Here is a 19,275-nt window from a genome sequence, read left to right as displayed (position 1 = left end):
TCCACAAGGCCTGGGATACAGAGAAATCCACAGGTTATACTGGGACCAGTGAAAGGAGCCCTGGAACATGCAGTGTCATGAAAGCAGTCTCTGTTATAAAATCATTTTATTGAATACAAATTTCCTAGCTTGGTGCCATTCATCATAGCTACTCTGGAGCTTCACCAATAGGAATACGTCCATACATACACAAAGATATGGAGGTACAGGCTCTTTGATGGGACAGTTCCTGGTGTTGAACTATGAGTCTAGGCATTGTCCCTGAGCTCCTTTTGCTCAAGGATAGTGCATTAACCTTGAATCACAGCCCCACTTTGGTTTTTTCTGTGATCTCTTAGAAATAACAGTGTCATGTACTTTCCTATGCCGGCTGGATTCAAACTAAGATTCTCTACATCTCAGCCTCCTAAGGAGCTGGGATTACAGTCAGCAGCCACTGGTACCTTCTTTCTTCTTCATTTCTTAATCTGGACTATCTGACTTCTTAACAGGGTCATTCCAATGTCTTGAATTTATAAGTTAACTACCCAATGATCTTTATGGCTGTTTTCACTGAGAAGGATTTTCTTGCCTCATCTTCCCCTCTGGTCACAGGTTTGAAGCCAAAAGTGAGTAACGAGTGTCACAGGAATTGGGAGAAAATATCCACAGGACATGCCAGTTCTGTCACTTAGCATTGAGCTGCAGTGAATTTACTGTCTCAGGATGAGAGGACTGAAAGCTGCAATGATTCTCATAATGTCTGCATTGTTCCTTTTGCACATAAAATGATCTAATAATTATGTGTTGTGTGTCTCCAACCTTAAGTATCTAGAACACACTAGAAGCATTTTCATGTATCTCTTTTCCTCTAGTGCCTCTCGAGATTTACAATGAGGTTTTGTATGGAGCACTCCTCTGTGTATCCTTGAGAAAAGCTGCTTGAATCCTCTTCGGGAAATCGCCATTCAAAGTCAACCTGAGCAGGAAGTCTGTGAGACTCTTATCTCCAATAAACCACCAGAAAACTGGAAGTGGAGCAGTGGTCCAGAGGAAAGAGCTCCAGCTTTGAGAGAGAAAGCCAAGCAGGAAACACAGGCTAGAACAGGTAGGAAAGCCTGGGAGGTGCTTATGTCCAATTAATGACCAGATGGCTGGAAGTGGAGCTGTGGTGGCGGTAACACCTCAGCCTTGGGAAAAACAGCCAAGGAACGCATCGGGCCCTGAGTTTAAGCCCTGGGACGACCACAAAAAAATTTTCAAAAAGAGAAGGCCAAGTTTTTTTATCAACGCCCTACCTACTTATGTGTGTATATTACCTCCCTGAGTGCAAACAGACTGTATGCATTGCTTCTTCTTTTATTTACTTGTTCATTTTTTCAAATATGCTCCTAGTGCATACTGCACCATTTTCTTCATTTCAGACCCATGGCTTTTCTCTTCCAGGTTTCCAGTCCTGTGTCATTATATGATGAACACTGCAGCTCTCAGCAGCCTTTATTTACATTAATTATTAGGCCAATGCAGGACCAGTCACAAATCAGGCAGGGGAAAAGAAAATCAGGTTTTGTAGAAGTAACCAGTATTCAGAAAATTAAACTAGGGGACTTAAAATGGTAGCATACTTATGTAAAAATTACCATTAAGGAAAAGATGAAGGGGCTGGGAATGTGGATTAGTGAGAAAGTGCTTGCCTAGCATGCACGAAGCCCTGGGTACGATTCCTCGGTATCAAATACAAAGAAAAAGCCAGAATTAGTGCTGTGGCTTGAGTAGTAGAGTGCTACAGACAGTGCCCAGACCTTGAGTTCAATCCAAAAACTGGCAAAGAGATACCTAAGTAGGTAGGTAGGTAGATTAGATAGATAGATAGATAGATAGATAGATAGATAGATAGATAGATAGATAGATAGATAGATAGATAGATAGATAGATAGATAGATAGATAGATAGATAGATAGATAGATAGATAGATAGATAGATAGATAGATAGATAGATAGATAGATAGATAGATAGATAGATAGATAGATTAGATAGATAGATAGATAGTTGATAGATAAATCTGGTCTTGGATGTCAGGAGGAAGGAAGGGAACACTTCCCATTCATGAGGCCTTCTGCAGTGTGCTAGGTCACCAGCATCACCTTCACACAATGACAGAGCAGGAAGACTGTCTCTTTCCCACTTCTAAGGTAGCCAAAGGCCCCAGAGCCACGAGGGCAGAGCTAGGTTCTAACTCAGGGGCTTGGAGACAGAAGAGAAACAGCCCTGCCTCTAGTTGGTCTGGGGATTTGCATTAATTAAGTGGAGAATGAAGGAAGGAGAATGGACTGGCAGAGGTAGAAGGGCTTCAAATCTGACAAATGGAAGTCAAAAACCCACTCCCTAAGACCAGAGAGCAGGGTTTTTCTACTCTGTTCCTCCCCTCTCCCTCACTAAACTGGCTCTCTATTGGTAACCTAAAGATAGCCTGAGGCTCCTTTCACCTGAAGGAGGAAGGTTAATTAGTCATTATTTGAAGAGGCTGATAAAAGCCTGACCCTGATGTAACTCTAACAAATATTTCAGGTTTCCCTTCATTGCTGGTTGTTCCTGGAATGCATGAAGTGGTTTGGCAGCTCACTTCCCTGTTGAGTGTGTACATTCTGCCTCTTAATCCTGCAGGGCTAGGTCTCGGCACCTAGCCTGGCTTTTGCAACTGTTTTCTTTCCTTCAAATACAGTGTTACACTGGATTTCATCCTGCTAACAAGGCTAGGGCTTGGATTCTGAGAACTTCATTTGAACCCCGGATGGGTCTTTGATGTTTCTTGCCTTCTTCTATAGCTCAGGAACTCTAAGAACATTTAGAGTGCAAGTAAATTCTCATCACCAAGGGAAACACAAGAAGCTCTTGTACATCTGACCTTTCAGAAGTGGAAGTCAGAATGTCAAAGACTTCCCTGCCCTGATTGGCTTCACCCTGTGTTCCTGAGACCTTAGCCTCCGGAGCTAGGTTGATGGGCATGAGCTACTGGAGCTCTGGTAGGTTCAGATCTGTAATGACATTGACAATAGAAGTCAAATGCTTATTGCAAAGTGTTTGGGGAGCATATTATGCCTTTCAACAATGGACCGTTCAGAACCCTGTAGGACACAAGGTTACAATGCTAGAGTCTGAGAGGCTGGGTATATGGATCTGCTACACTTGAACCTGGAGCTCTAACTGCAATTCTGGTGTACATCAGTGTTCATTTTCCAGAGAATGTTCTCCTCATTAATAAATAGGAAAAGTACTTTGATTAACCCTCACTTTTTTTTCCAGGTGTATGTCTCGAACTCAAGCCTGGGCACTGTCCCTGATCCCTTCAGCTCAAGGCTAACACTCTACCACTTTAGCCATAGCGCCACATAGGGTTTTTTGGTGGTTCACTGGAGATAAGAGTCTAACAGGCTTTCTTGCCTAGGTTGTCTTTGAACTCTGGTCTTCCGCTCTCAGTCTACTGAGAAGCTAGGGTTCCAGCTGTGAGCCACTGTCATCTGGCCTATTGTTTTTAACACTTCTGGGGCTTTATCTTAGGGCCTGGGTACTGTCCCTGAGCTTCTTTTTCTCAAGTCTAGCCATTTGAGCCACTCCACAGCTTCTGGCTTTTTCTGATTATGTGGCAATAAGGATTCAAACCCTGTCATTCATGCATGTTGAGCAAGCTCTTTACCACTAAGCCACATTTCTACCCCACCCTTCCAATTTTATCCCTCACCTGCCTATCCTCAAGAAAAGGTTTCTGAATATAAACGTTCTAAAGAGATCCCAATGGGAAGATGTCCAAAGATAAGACAAAGCTCATACTTGGGGCAGGCTATAAACATGTGAAGACTGTGACAAATGCTTCCATTTAATTATGTACTGTGTTTCAACACTTAATAAAATATTAATGAAAAATGAGTCAATATCCTAAATTATTGTGTTTAATTTTAAAATATATGTGCAAAATGTAAAAAAATTATTTGTATAATAATACTAAATACAATAATCAATAAATGAATCAAAGAAAAATAAAATACAAAATCAATAATAAAAATCATAATGTGAAATTAACATACATATGTAAGTATATATATTACATATGTATAGAAATATTTTTTCTCTTGCAGGACCTTCATTCAGGACATGGGGATTCTAGCCTGAATTTCTTTTCCTCAAGGACAGTGAGCTCTGCCTTCAACCATGCTGCAAAAGAGTTACCTGGATGGTGAGCTCAAATCCTAGCAATGGCAGAAATACTGGCCCCAGGTCCAAGACAGTGACTTAGTTTTTATTAATGGAAGCAGTTATGTTTTTTCAGTTCCATACTGAACATTTTAAAAAAGCAGTGTAGAATTTTGTACAGCTATTCAGACGTATTTCCCTGAGTGCTTCTCTGAGAATTACATTGTTTCTCTTCTTTTGTATTTTTTTTTTTTTTAAAAATGTTGTACAGATTGGTTACAGTTACAGGAGCAAGTTAATGAGTACATTTTCTATTGAGCATTGTTGACTCCTCCTTTGTTTTCCCCTTACTATTCTTTCCCTCCCATCTCCACAACTACCTCCCCCTGCCGAGGTCAGTGACTTAGTTTTCCATTTTTTGTTGGCACAGGCTTTGAACTCATGTAGTGGCAACTCTTCCCTCACATTGCTAAATATTTACCAAGATCCTAATTTTAAATCCCAGGCTAGGAAAGAAAACTTGCAGAAATTCCAAACCAGGGAGTTTTATTTTTTTAATTTGGTTAAATGATTAATTAATTAATTAATCAATTAATTAATTTTTGGCCAAACATAGGGCTTGACGTCATGTCATGGAAACTCTGCCTCAGCTTGGATCTCCCTAGGCTGGGGTGCAGTCTCCAGACACTTAGCCAATCCTGAGATCCTAGGCCTAGAGGGATTTTAGGAAGAAAAAAAAGCTGGAAAGCACAAAAAGTGGTGAGGTGCAGAGTGCTGGGGTTTTAAAATTTTTTTCTTTGCATGTTGACCATCCTAGGTCTGAATGATATGGCTGCAGTAGACTTGACCTGTCATTGCTGAGGGCTGGTGGGATATCAGTGAAACCATAGGCCAACCTGTCAACATGGCCCTGGATTCAAATCCCAGTCCTGACACCAACGGCAGGAGATCACAAGAGACTCATTCCTATTCATAGGAATACTGATTAAAAGTGTAGTTCATGCACCAGTCTAATCTAAAATTGGATGCAATAATAGTAGAATGCTGATTGATCTTAATTAATACTTTATTAATCATGAAAAGAATAATATTCCTTCAATGGAGGTATAATAAAGATCTAAGATTTAGTAGGAAAGTTGTAGGTGTCATTTAATCATAGATAGACAGCCCTGGCACTCTTTACCAATATATATTTATTTATATACCACCATCTGCCTATCCATGTATCACTGTTTTGGCCAAACCAGGGGGTCGATCTGGGAACCACCTGACAGCCTCGTTGGCTAGAGGCTGCCATGCTCAAACTCACTCATTCTTGAATTGAGCCTGCTAGGCACTGAATTCAGATCCTAGCACTGTCAGGCTTGATGAAGAACACATCTAAAATCTAGATGCTTTGTGATAGGATGTAAACAATGTAATAAATGGTATATGTATCATCAGAGTCAATAAAATAAATGGTAAATAAATGAATAAAACAAGAAATAAAATAAATAACCACAGCAAACACAATATGGACTGAACATCTGTACGGAATTACAAATCCTAACTTTAAAATGTATGTAAGATGAAGTTTTCCAGGTCTGAGGCTTGAATTCAGCCCCCCCACTACAAGGAGGGAATGGCGGGAGAGCCTGAGATACTTGTTTCTGAACCTAGGAGGAGTCATGGAAAGCGATCGATCTCATCCCTGAATGAGTACTTCCTGCATGATGGGAGTAGGAAATGATAGGCAAGACTCATGGAGTATTGATTATTTGTAAAGAAGAGTTGATGAAGCATGATAATTATCATCACAGTCATGAAAAGGAGGCATCCAGAAAGATCCAAGAAATGGTAGTCACACAGAATGAATTCCATTACAGGTCACCATCTCTCCTACTCTACACAAATATGTACTTATTTGCATACTACCTTCAGCTTATGAATGGATGACTATTATGCAACCCAGTTTCCCCCCGCCAGGGGGACCTCAATCTCAGGTCCTGGGAATGGCCTAGGTCCTTCGTGGCTCACAGGCTGTTGTGCTCATGTGGACCCATTCGCCAATTGGGCCTGCTAGGTCCGGAGTTCAGATCCCATCTCTGCCAAAAGATTCATCTAGATGTCCAAAGCCAATCTTTGCACCTGTTTTTCTTTTCTGTGCAAGTCTTGGGTCTCAACTAGGATTGAGAATAAATGGGCCACCCTGTGGCAATGGGAATAAGTTGTTATCCATGTCAGTCCAGGTATACTTGTCATCATATACTCAAGAAAATACACAATATGTCCATGAATAGCATACAAAATAAAGAGAATAACTACACTCAATGCACGATGAAGTCCACACACGGATGTGAATATACATCCATTGTTTCAATGATGCATTGAGGACTATTGAAGCCTCCCTGGGGCTCGATCTCAGTTCCAGGGAATGACCCAGCTCCTTAGTGGGTCACAGTCTGGTGTGATCACGTGAACCCATTGGGCAGTTGGGCCTCCTAGGCTCTGAGTTCGATTCCCAGCACTGCCAAAATATTCAACCTGATGTGAGAATCCAATTGATCCACCTTTTTTCCTGTCCTGCGAAAGCCCTGGTTCTCAGCGCAGATGGAGAATGCTATATAGGCACCTCTATAGCCATGGAAATAGGTTTTCATCCATGTCAGCACAGTTATATCTGTCACCATACTCAATAAAATACACAATATATCCATGAATAAGACACAAATTAAAAAGAATAACTACAATGAACTCAAGATGCATACCACTCCTGTAGGTAAAGAGAGATCTTATGTTTAAAAAAGGTGGGCTTATTATTTTGTCCAGTGCTGGGCCTTCAAATCAGGCCCTGGACCAGGCCTGACATTCTAGTCTTCAAGGATGGTGAGCTTCAATTCTCCCACAGTGAAACAGAGCTACCCAGACCTGAGTTCAAATCCCCGCACTGACAAAAGATTCATTCTGATGTCAGAAGCCAGTTGTTACACACGTTTTCCTCTCCTGTGAAAGAAGAGGATGGCGAATGCATAGGCAACCCTACAACCATGGCAACAGGTTGTCGTCCATGTCAGCACAGTTATACCTGTCACCATTCTTAGTAAAATAAACAATACCTCCATGAATTAGAGACAAAATAAGGAGAAGTGCACCAAACACAAGATGCTGTCCACACATGTATGTCAATATTGATCCTATGTTTAATTTATGAACGTATGAAATTATGAACTTATAGTGGACCACCCTGGAGATCAATATCAGATCCTGGGAATAACCTAGCTCTTTGGTTGCTCACAGGTTGGTGTGTTCACCTTGATTTATTGGCCAATTGGTCCTTCTAGGCCCTGAGTTCAGATCCCAGCAATATTAACAAGTGGATCATCAAGTAAGAAGCCGAGGGTGAAACTTGTTTTCCTTTTCTCTGAGAATTCTAGGTGTCAAGCATGATGGAGTACCTTTCTACAAACCTAGTGCTCTGTGATAGGATGTCATCAATGTAATAAACGAAATGGGTTTCATATAGTAAAATCAATGGTAAATAAATGAGTAAAACAAAAAATACAAGGAACAACCACACCAAACATTTATGGACTGAACATCTATAGGTAAGTATAAATCCTATCTTTACAATGTATATAAATAGTATGTTTTCCAGGGATGAGGCTTGAATTCAGGACTAGTGAACAGGCTTGATTTTCTTATCCTCAAGTACGGTGATCTTCCCCTTCATCCACATTGCTGCAGATTTACCCAGATCCTTAGTTCAAATACAACACCTGGCAGAATAAATAGCGGGAATTGCAAGCCAGGGAGCTAATTTTATAAAACTTTTTCTCAGCACTGGGCTTGAACTCAGGTCGTGGTAACTCTGCCTCAGCTTCGATCACCCTAGGCTGGGGTGCAGCCACGGGACTCACAGCTGATCCTGGGATCCTCGACCCCCAGGCCTTTCAGGGAAAACAATGAACAAAAAAACTGTGGCCTTTTTAGGTTTTCTTCCTTTGCAAGTGACCCTCCTGAGTCTGAATTACACTGTTGCAAAAAGTACTTCACCTTGCATTGCTGAAGGCTGGCAGACTATTGGGGAAGCCATAGGCTCACATGGCAATATAGGCCCTGACCAACCAATGGCAGGAGATACTAAGAAATAGGTTTCCAACCATAGGAATAACAATGGAATGTTGTCAATGTCACAGAATGAGTTGTTCGTGAATAGTGCTCCATAAAATTAGGCAGCATGATTTCAGGAAGCTGATTGATTTTATTTAATATTTATGAAGCATTAAAAGATTATTATTACGTACAGGAACACAAAGATTTCACGACACTGATTTCTTTTAAGAAAGAAAACAATTACATTACTTACATGGACACATAATAAATACCCAAGAATTGGTAGGAATGTAGTCTATATAACTAAATAATGTATAGACATCTCTGGCACTCTATAAAGATATATATTTATTAGCTTACTGCCATCTGCATGTCAATCTGTTCTTATTTTTTTAACTCCTGGGCTCAATCTCAGGTCCTGGGAACAGTCTGTCAGCTCAATTTTCCCCAGGAGGACATGCTGACACATAATTTCATTATGTGTCCATTTTATGAATGTGATTGTTTAAATGCTTAATAAAGTATTAACTTAAATTGATTAGTGTCCTATAATATAATTGTGTATAATTTTATCATAGAATCATTCAAGAAATACCCATTCAATCATGACATACATAATATTCCATTGGGTATCATATAGATAGAAACAAGTTTCTTAGGATCTCCTGCCATTTGGAGGTGGAAGGATCAGGATTCAAACTGTGGGCTCCAGCTCCCACCACATCAACCCGAGAATAGGGTACTCACCAGTCTGTCCAAGAACATCAGAAAGACCAATGATTAGGCAGGCACCAGTGGCTCTCAGCAGTCCTCCTTGATACTTACAAGGCTGTGAAAGGAGGATCATGGTCAAAGTCACCCAAGCCAAGAAAGTCCTTGAGACCCCTTTCCAACTTCAGTGCCAACATATCAAGTGTGGAGGGCCAGCCTTGAGCAAAAGCAGCTCACAGACTGTGTCCAGATCTTTAGTTCAAGCTCCAGGATTGGCAACACACAGACATACACAACAAACTGTGCAGCCATCCAGCTAAAGCAGGTTACCCTCTTGTCCCCAACTGCATTGGACAGAGTTCCCTGGGAAAAAGGCTAGGGTAGCCGCTGTCATCTTGCTCTGCCCATACTGCCTGCATCACAGGATTCCGGCCACACCCCCATTCTTTCATGTTCCTTTCTGACCAATGGGATACAAGAATGGTGGCCACGCCCACATTCCATGCTGCTGGGTAGCACCAGGATTCCCTCTGTTTGTTTACAACACTACCAGAAGTTGAGGAAGGTAGAGGTGGTTGAGTGATCAGCAAGAGACTGGAGTATAGTAGGAAATTGATGCTCCCACCAGTGCCCCAGCTCCCTCCCCCCTTCTTGCGGTGCTGGCTTTCAAACCTCAGGCAATGGCGCACTACCAGCAGGCATAAGGCCCCACCCAGGTCCCTGACTCTGGTCCTCTGCTCTGGGCCCATGTGTACACAATGCCACCTCCATCGCTGCTCTTCCCACCTGGAACGGCTGCCAACATCTTCTCCAAGCAGCAGAGGTGAGTGGCTGCCCCAACACCACCCCTGCCCCTGGTCAGACACTCCACTGGGGGCACCATGACCTCCTGCTTGTTTCCTCTCCCTGGCTCTGAGGAGCCAACTTTCTGTCTTGGGCATTTCTGAGAAAGAGACTCAATAGAGACTCAGGCTGTGCTGGATCAGGGTCCTCCTATCTGTGACAGGTATGCTCCACCAAGCATGGTCCTCTGTAGTTGGGATGGTAGACGTGTAGCGCCATGCTCAGTTATTGGTTTAGATAGATTATCCCAAACTTTTAGTCCATGCCAGCAGATTCTTGACCACAGGTGAAGTTCTGGATAGTGCCGAAACCATCGGACCTCAGTCTCCTCACAGGACAGTGAGGAAACACGGGATTTATACAGAGGGATCTGTGGAGCATGGCTAGGCACAGAGGGAGCATCCTTCAGATAAGGTTCTCCGCAATTCTGTGAGCATATGACAGGAAGATACCCGGAAAGGGCTCAGGTTGGATCTGTTATTAATTGTGCAACAGGTGTGGGATTATGAAACAAAACATGGCTCTCATCATTACCCTATCCCCATGAGGAAGGGGATCCTTCACTCTGTTTAGTTTTGCAGCTGAGGAAACAGATGCACGGAGAAGCTGGGTGACCTGCTTATGACCTCAAGGTCACAGGAAGCTCAGCCTGACTTCTCTACCATGCTCCCTGGGACAATGGGTGCTATTCAGTCCACTTCATGTGGTGGGAATCCACTTCTTGTCAGTTGTGGATCTTGAACTCTAGGCCTGGACGCTGTTCTCGAGCTCTTCAGCTCAAGGCTAGTGCTCTACCACTTGAGGGCACTTCCGGTTTTCTGGTGGTTGTATGAAGATAAGAGTCTCACAGACGTTCCTGCCCAGACTGGCTATGAACCCTGATCCTCATATCTCAGCCTGTTGTGTAGCTAGGATTAGAGTTCTGAGCCACCAGCACCCAACTTAAGCACAATGCTGATTTTCTTTCTTCGTCTCTCTCATAGTAACTGGCTGAATGTTTTCTGGATGAGGTGGCCCAGTGTCCCTATGTGGCTAGAACCCAAGGTAGCCTTCTCATTCAGGAGGTGGGCTGTGGGTCAGGAGCAGTCTAGCTCAGACTGTTGAAACAGTTCCATGACGTAAGCCCCTCTGTGCCCTGTCTAGACCATGACGGTTATTCATTTTCCATCCAACCTTCCTGGACTTATTGTATTGTATTTTTTCTTACATCATTTTCTAGCACCTGGCCAAAATTATGATAAAGTTATGGAATGAAAATGTAATGCCATCTTAAGAAAGTCACTTAGGGCTCTGTGAATGTGGCTTAATGGCACGGTGACTGCCTAGCATGCATGAAACCCTGGGTTCAATACCCCAGTACCACATAAACAAAAAAAAAAAACACGGGAGGTGGTGCTGTGCCTCAAGTGGTAGAATGCTAGCCTTGAGCAAAAAAAGAAAGACAGAAAGAAAGACAGAAAGACAGAAAGAAAGACAGAAGGAAAGAAGGAAAGTAAGAAAGAAAGAAAGAAAGAAAGAAAGAAAGAAAGAAAGAAAGAAAGAAAGAAAGAAAGAAAGAAAGAAAGAAAGAAAGAAAGAAAGAAAGAAAGAAAGAAAGAAGAGAGAAAGAGAGAAAGGAAGAAAGGAAGGAAGAAAGGAAGGAAGAAAGGATGGAAGGAAGGAAGGAAGGAAGGAAGAAAGGAAGGAAGGAAGGGAGGGAGGAAGGGAGGTAGGGAGGGAGGAAGGGAGGAAGGGAGGAAGGGAGGAAGGGAGAAAGGAAGGAAGGAAGGAAGAAAGAAAGAAAGAAAGAAAGCCCTGGTTTTCCCTTATTCGCAATAACTAGTGTATGTCTGAGTCAAGCAGAAAAGATCAGATAAGTTGCTGTTAGGGAAATGAACCCTACTATATGTATTTAAATGTTTTTTTCTTTCATGTGATTGTTTCTAACACATTAAGAAAATTATTTCTTTGTTGTTTTGTATGTCCCTCACCCAGAGTATAATCCTTGCTTTCACTGTACTTGATAATGGTATAATTTGTGGAGGGGAAGGGAAAAAAATCATCATTTAAATAGGGATACAGATGGACCCATTGCAACAATGAGATATGCAAGTCGTTTTGTCTAAAACAAACTTTACAACTTTGGTGGGGGTTGGGAAGGAGGATTGGGTCTGGGGGCAGGTGGAGGATGGGAGAGGGTGGGAAGGGGAACCAAAGAAGGAGGATACAATGCTTGATAAGAAATGTACTCATCTTGCCCATGTAATTGTAACCCTTCTGTACAGAATGTTCACAATATAAAAAGAAAAAAATTAGTAAATGCAAAATAAAGAATTCATACTTTGAATATATAATTGCTCCTTACAAACTGACACCTGACAATAGTCTCTAATTCATGTATTTTACTTATAATAATGTGTTTAAAAAAGTTTTGGTTATTAGGTCACAGCAATTAATGCCAGGAATGTGCTTAGATGTCAGGTGAAGATTAATTCTGGAAATTCAAAGATTCCAGGATTTTGTGTGGTCACTGCTAATCACAAAGAGAAGGGTAATCTAAGTGATATTTAGAAACCTTTTTGGTCAGTGACCGCAACAAAAAGGCAGAGGCTAATTAATAGTTGTGACACAAGAGAAAAAATAACTCCAGAGGGAAGGAATGAATGATAGTAACTAAGGTATACCAGAAATTGTTCTACAAAAAAATTTTGGTTATTGAAGAACTAGTTTTCAACTAGGCTTATTCCTCATTGCCTTTAGCATTGTAAATCTCCTAGGCTAGTCCTTAATCTCTGTGTGATAAATGTATCTCTCTCTATGCTGTTCTTTCATACTTGATATGCTTTGCTTTCTAAAAATCTGTCTTTCTATATTTCTCTATGAACATTTCCTGATACTAAATACACCTATACAGATGGTAGAGGATGCTAATGGAGGGGTCCCATAGCTAATGAGGCATTAATGTAACAGAATGGAAAAGGAGGACATATTTATTGCTACCTCAAATTTTCTGAAAAACTGCAATGGCATCATTGGGTTCAAATTTCCATTGTTTGTCTACATAGTGTCATTCAGTGCACATAAATGCAAATATGAGCCAGGTGCTGGTGGTTCACCCCTGTTGTACTAGCTACTCAGGATGTTGAGACCAGAGGATTGTGGTTGAAAGCCAGCCTGGTCAGGAAAGCACATGAGACCCTTATCTTCAATTAAACACCAGAAACCCGGAAGTGGTGCTGTAGCAAAAGTAGTAGAGCACTCAACTTGACCTGAAGAGCTGAGGGACAGCGCCCAGGATCAGAGTTCAAGCCCCACGACTAACAAATAAAGTGAAATATGACTTTGTTTCCCCCAAAGGAACGACAAGATTAATAATCTTCCCAAGCAGAAAAATAAATTCCGAAATGATTCAATAAACCTACTTTTTCTAAGTTATTTACTTTATGGCTTCTTTGCTGGACATATTCTCTACTTTTAAAAACTGTCAAATATTAGCTTTACAAACTTCATCAAATATTAGATGTTTCAAAAGAGAAGTCTATTCAGTTGATGTCACTTAGCTTTCTTACTATCTTAGTTCAAAGCTAACCCAGGCAGGATAGTCTGTCACACTCATTTCTAATGAACCACCAAAAAAGAACAAGTAGAGTTTTGGCTCAAGCAGTTGAGTACTAGCTTTGGGGGCAGATGGGCAGGAAAGAAAACTGTTCAGGGACAGGGTCCAGCATCTGGGTTCAAGCTCCAGAACCAGCACAAACTAAACAAACAAGCAAACAAAAAAAACCCAGATATTTCTTTGGGACCCTCCTTAAAGGAGTACTCATTTGACAAGAGGCTCCTTTTGGTGATCATACTCACTGGATCCTGCTTTTTTGGAATCCTTATTGCTCTGGAGAACTCAGGACCAGACTAAACAAATTGATAATTGACTCCTACAAATAGAGATTCATCTCAGGGGTGAAATATCCATCCATAAGGCACTTTAAAACCTCCATGTCTTTGTTTCTTTGCAGTAACACTTTTAAAACAACGTTATTTCTTTTTGTTCTATCATGGCTTTCAAATGGCACATTATTTCTTTTTGTAATACTCTCAACTATAACTTTACAGAAAAGTTTTATATGAGTAAAGAACATACTCAAACAAGACCAGGACAGAGTTTCCTTCAAGCCTTGGGATTCTTTTCTTGTACAGTAGAAAGGAAAGCACAAGTTAACTTGAACTTTGTCATTCCTCAATGTTCCATTCCTCTCCTGGGATCAGTTTCCATATCCAGTTACCATTACTTCAAGTAATAATCGATGGTGCTGCTTGAGGTATAATGAATGTTTTCTGGCTTCACTGAAATAACACAAGGACACCTTTGGAACTGAGGTAACATGTGTTTCAGAGAAAACAGTAAAGAGAAAATATGAAATTTATATTGCTTATAAGTATATTATCCATGAGTATATTGAGTTCAAACTTTGTAAGGTCTCTGTAAATTAAAGTGAATTTTAAATGGGAAGAAGGTTCGCAGATCATTCTTTTTGTGAGTGTATGTACAGCACATTATTTCCCAGGTGTATATGAGTTAACATTAAGGGAAACTATAGCAATAAGAGGAGAAAGAGAAGTTCTGTGTTAAAATATATGGGTTCAATACACTATAGAAGACTCTACAAATAAGACAACATTGAAACAATAAAGCCAAGTCCAGTATGCAGATTTATGGGAGTGATATAGAGAAAGCATTACTCCTAGGTGGAACACGAAGTATGAGGCCACTCCCTTCCTAAATCACGCTTGCTAATCACACAACTCTGTAGAAAGTAGAATGGAAGTATAATTCTGGTTCCAATGCAAGTCAGATATAAGAGCATGGACTTAACAGGAAAAAAAATCCATCTTGAGAGAACAGGGCTTATGCTAGTAATGAACTGCTGGCTACGATGATATTTCTTTTTCTTTCCTTATATATTTATTGTTGGTGGTGGTGGTCTTTGCACTTGAAATCTGGGCCTGGGCACTGTTCCTCTGCTATTCAGCTCAAGGCTAATGCTCTACCATTTGATCCACAGTGCCACTTCCAGTTTTCTTGTAGTTAATTGCAGAAAAGTGTCTCCGAAACTTTCCTACCCGGGCTGGCTTTGAACCCCAATCCTCAGATCTCACCACCACTCAGCTTACTATCACATTTCTAACAGTGTACACTCAGGATATGTAATGGGTATATTCATCTATCTTTATATGAATTCTTGAGTTAAAAAACTGGGCTAGAGCATAGACTTACACTCTCAAAAATGATTATAGCTTAAAAGTTGATACTCCTAGAGAAATAAAACCTAAGAATGTAAAGGAGTCTGGGAAGTTCCGTTTGCATCCAGCTAGGGAAGAACAGTCTTTGCAACAGTACCTATAATTGAGGAGCCAAAAGCTGGATTGGAAGAATGGCTCAGGTGATGGAATACCAGTCATGAGCAAGATTGATGAATAAGAGCTTGAGGCTTTTTCATACAAACATGCACATACACACTGAGGCACTTATATGTGCACACACAAATACACAAATGAAAGGACTCTCATAAAATGTAGAAAAGTTAGAAAACAATAGAAAATATGTCCTGAGTAAGACTAGAATCATGTGATAATTTTTAATATAAGAAAGTCCTCAAATTACTTTTTTCAAAAATGTTTGAGAATATTACATAGGTAGGGACCAGAGATAGTAAGAGAATCAAGTAATCATTATTAAAGTTATTGGATCCATTGAGGAATGAATCAGAGACCCCGCAGGTGCATGTAAAAATGTTCATATCCTGTGTCAAATGTTTGAAAATAGTACAGGAACAGTCTGCGCAGTGTAGGGGGTAATATCACTGGAGAAATTCAAAATTTCTAATCTGTAACTAGATTAAATAAAACAAGAAACTATGGCAGGGCAATGTGATATAAGCCTAGAATTCTAGCACTCAGACTAAAACAGATTAGAGAGTAGAATTACATAGTGATACCTTCCCTGAACCAGGTAGTATAATTTTGTCTTAATAAAACAAACCAAACAAGAAAGGAATACATAGAAGGTTGGGCTAATTTTGTCATTTTTGAGAAGTCAAGTTACCTATTGAAATGCAACTCATATATAATCCTCACTTGTGTTTTAAATTCTCTCTCCATTACAGATCATTCTTAGATGCAAAATGACTCATGAATACCTTCCAAAATTTGAGAAAGTAAGTAATCATCATTCTGTTGGATTCCAAAGAAATAATGAAGGATTACAAAAGCTTAAGCCTGAGAAATAGCAAAGTTTGTCTAATGTAGGACTTTGTAAATGTTGCTAAATTAGAATTGAGATTTAAAATAAATATTTTGGTTTTGTTTGTAATTTCATATTCTATTGGATACTACAAAATTCTTTTCTTTTTTGTCAGTCGTGTGGCCTGAACTCTGGGGCTGCACACTGTCCTTCAGCTATTCAGCTCAAGGCTAGTGCTCTACCACTTGAGCCACAACACCACTTGCGGGTTTTTTCGCTTATGTGGTGCCGAGGAATCGAACCCAGGGCCTCATGCATGTAAGGCAAGCAGTCTACCACTAAGCCACATTCCCAGCCCCAAAATTATTTTGAAGTAGAGGGTTTAATTGACAAATTCACAAATGATTCTTGCAGTCTACTTGCCTAGAATATTTTTTCAAGAGAGATAAAATTAGAAATTAGTTAATAGATAATTCCAACAATTCATGTATAAAATGATAATGTGAATAGTGTAGACAGAGTTGCCAAGAAATGGATGATATTAATTTATAAATTTAGAAAAAGCAATTTTTTGAGGCTTTGGTATAACATAGTATGAGGAGAATAATTGTGTGACATCTTCTTTCTTCTACCTATGTAACACAGGAAGCAATTTCCTTAATTATGTGCCTCTGTATACAATGAGAAAAAATGCTAGGTTTGGGGTTTGTTTTCATTTTTGTTTTTGTATTATTGGTTTGTTCTAGTGCTTGAACTCTGGGCCTGAACACTGTCTCTGAGCCTGTTTATGCTCAAGGCTTGTGCCCTACCACTTCAATCTCAGTGCCACTTCTGTCTGGCTTTTGCTGAGAAGTTTATTGGAGATAAGCATCTAAGGAACCTTCTTGCCTGGGTGGGCTTTGAACTGTAACATTGCACTCTTAGCATCCTGAATATCTTTGATAGTTAAAAAAGTATAAATATGAATAATATTTGCAAATGTTCTGATCTCAAGAATACCAGTGGGGGAAAATGATGCAACTCAGTTTATTGTGGTGTTCTTTCCAGAACATAGAAAGCATCACATTAGCAGAGGTGTAGTATTTTTTTCACAATAGAGATAAGCTATTCGTGATGTAAATTAAGGGAACTTGGAGGTGCACCCTACACCTTGGAAACTGTTGGGCTAGGATGACTTTATGGCATAAATCTTCTGATTAATGGTCATAGAAATAATAACTTACTCTGATCAAGAATTGCTTACTCTTGAAGAATTAATTATTACAGATGCTTCATAGTTTTATCCTTTACCAGAATGTGGCTATTTTTCTGTTTACTTCTCAATCTGTAGCAACCCATTGGAATAAGAATCTATTGCAGAATTACATAACATGCAAACAGGTACTGTTTTGAAGCTCTCAGGTAGGAATGTTCAGAATTTGAAAATGAGTAGTTATTAGTCATAGGAATTTTGAAGAACACATATATTCTGTCCTCTTAAGAACTTATTTACTTTTAAAAGTTATGGGTTTCAATAGAATGAAACTGTTTTCTGTTTTAGTATGAGAAAGTTTAAATTTATTCTTTTTTCAAAGTATTGGCAAGTATATTGTGAAAATATTGTCTCGGTAGATAACATTCAAGTTGATGGCCCTTTGATTAAAAAGGGGTAATTAATTCATATTTAATGCCAAATAGTATTGATTTTTAAAAGTTACTAAAAATAATAATATTTACTATACCAATACAGTGAAATTTTATTTCGTGTAGCTTATTTATTTAATTTAATTTTCTTGTCAAAGTTATGTAAAGTGGAGTTACAGAAATTGTAAGGTAGTGAATACATAATGTTTCAAACTTGTTATCCCCTTTCTCATTTTTCTCACAGTTTTCCTTCACCACAATACCCCTCACAAGGTGTAATGTACATTTCCATCATATTGTCTTGTGAGCATTGCTATTGTATTGGTTTGCCCTTTGTCCTGTTTCTCGCCATTTTGTTGTTCCTATTCCCTTCCCTAATTAAGGTAAATGTATACCAATACACAGGGTATCAAAATCAAATACAGCAGGGAATAAACCATAGGGAAAAATGCCAAAAGAAAATAGAAATCACATAGTACATTAAAAACAACAACCGCAAATAAAAATCTCTGTTTCCATATCTTGGATTTCATTTTGCTTAGCATCAGCATATATGGTCATATATATAGCATAACAAAGGCCCTGAAAAATAAGAGTTGCATGGACACGATATTATGAAAACTACATGTTAACTGTTTTTGATGGTAAAGGTTGAATTAGGATTCTGTTAAAGGAATTTCAAAAGAGTTTTAAAGTTATGACAGGTAAATTTTAATTGTTCAAAATTTTTAACAAGTTAGCCTATTAAAATTTTTTTTAATTGCCTGGGAGAATAGGCTTTCATGCAAAGAAATCCATGGAGACTTAGCTGAGAGGGAGCAATGTGGGTGAAGATGGCTCTTTTTCACACGAAACAAACAAACCTCACAAACCTTGCTGTAAATCCTGTAGGTTACCTTGAGAATTGTCTTTACCCAAGAAATAAACTCTTACTGTGTGAAACAAGGTTGTAGTGGAATTTAAATTCAAACTTCTTTAAAAATAGACATCAAAATTATGATTTGACCTTTACTAACCAAACAGTAATTCTCTGAAAAAGATAATTGGGGTCAAACTATTTAGGGAGAAAGTTCCCTCCACAATGAAAGAAGGTATTGGGTTTACACTTTTCTGTTTATAATACATTCTACAATGTCTTTGCACATAAAGCACTGAAACACAGAAAAAAATCTGATTGAATACTTCAAACCAATGATTTCACATTTCTAAGTGGCTCAAAAATATAATATCATTATTAACATGAGACAGTGAAGACTTCTCTTATTACATAAGCCAAAAAGTTTTGGGATCAGAAAAGAAGAGCAAATGGAAATAGTAAGAAAACAGTGTTCTTTGAAGCCCTAGCTAAGCGTATTGGCTTCAGCAGTGGAGGGAGGCCAAAACTTTTTAAAATAGATTGTCTTAATATTTTTGCTACCTAAAGTGGTTTTACAGAGCCTATTTGGCTCACTTCAATGCACACTAGATCGAATGAAGATATAAAAATAAATTCCACATCCAAATAAAACAGTTTTAAAAGAGAAACCATGAAGACGTAGCAGTGGGGGAGGCCTTATTGTCCTTCCACTTCACTAGACTTTAAGCCAAGAAGCTGTGATTAATTGGAAATCAGGTAAGAGCT

Source organism: Dipodomys spectabilis, unplaced genomic scaffold (genome assembly GCF_019054845.1).
Source record: "Dipodomys spectabilis isolate Male_0828 unplaced genomic scaffold, ASM1905484v1 ptg000218l, whole genome shotgun sequence".
Classification (NCBI taxonomy): domain Eukaryota; kingdom Metazoa; phylum Chordata; class Mammalia; order Rodentia; family Heteromyidae; genus Dipodomys; species Dipodomys spectabilis.
The sequence above is the reverse complement of the archived record's forward strand: the minus strand, read 5'-3'. Positions refer to the sequence as shown.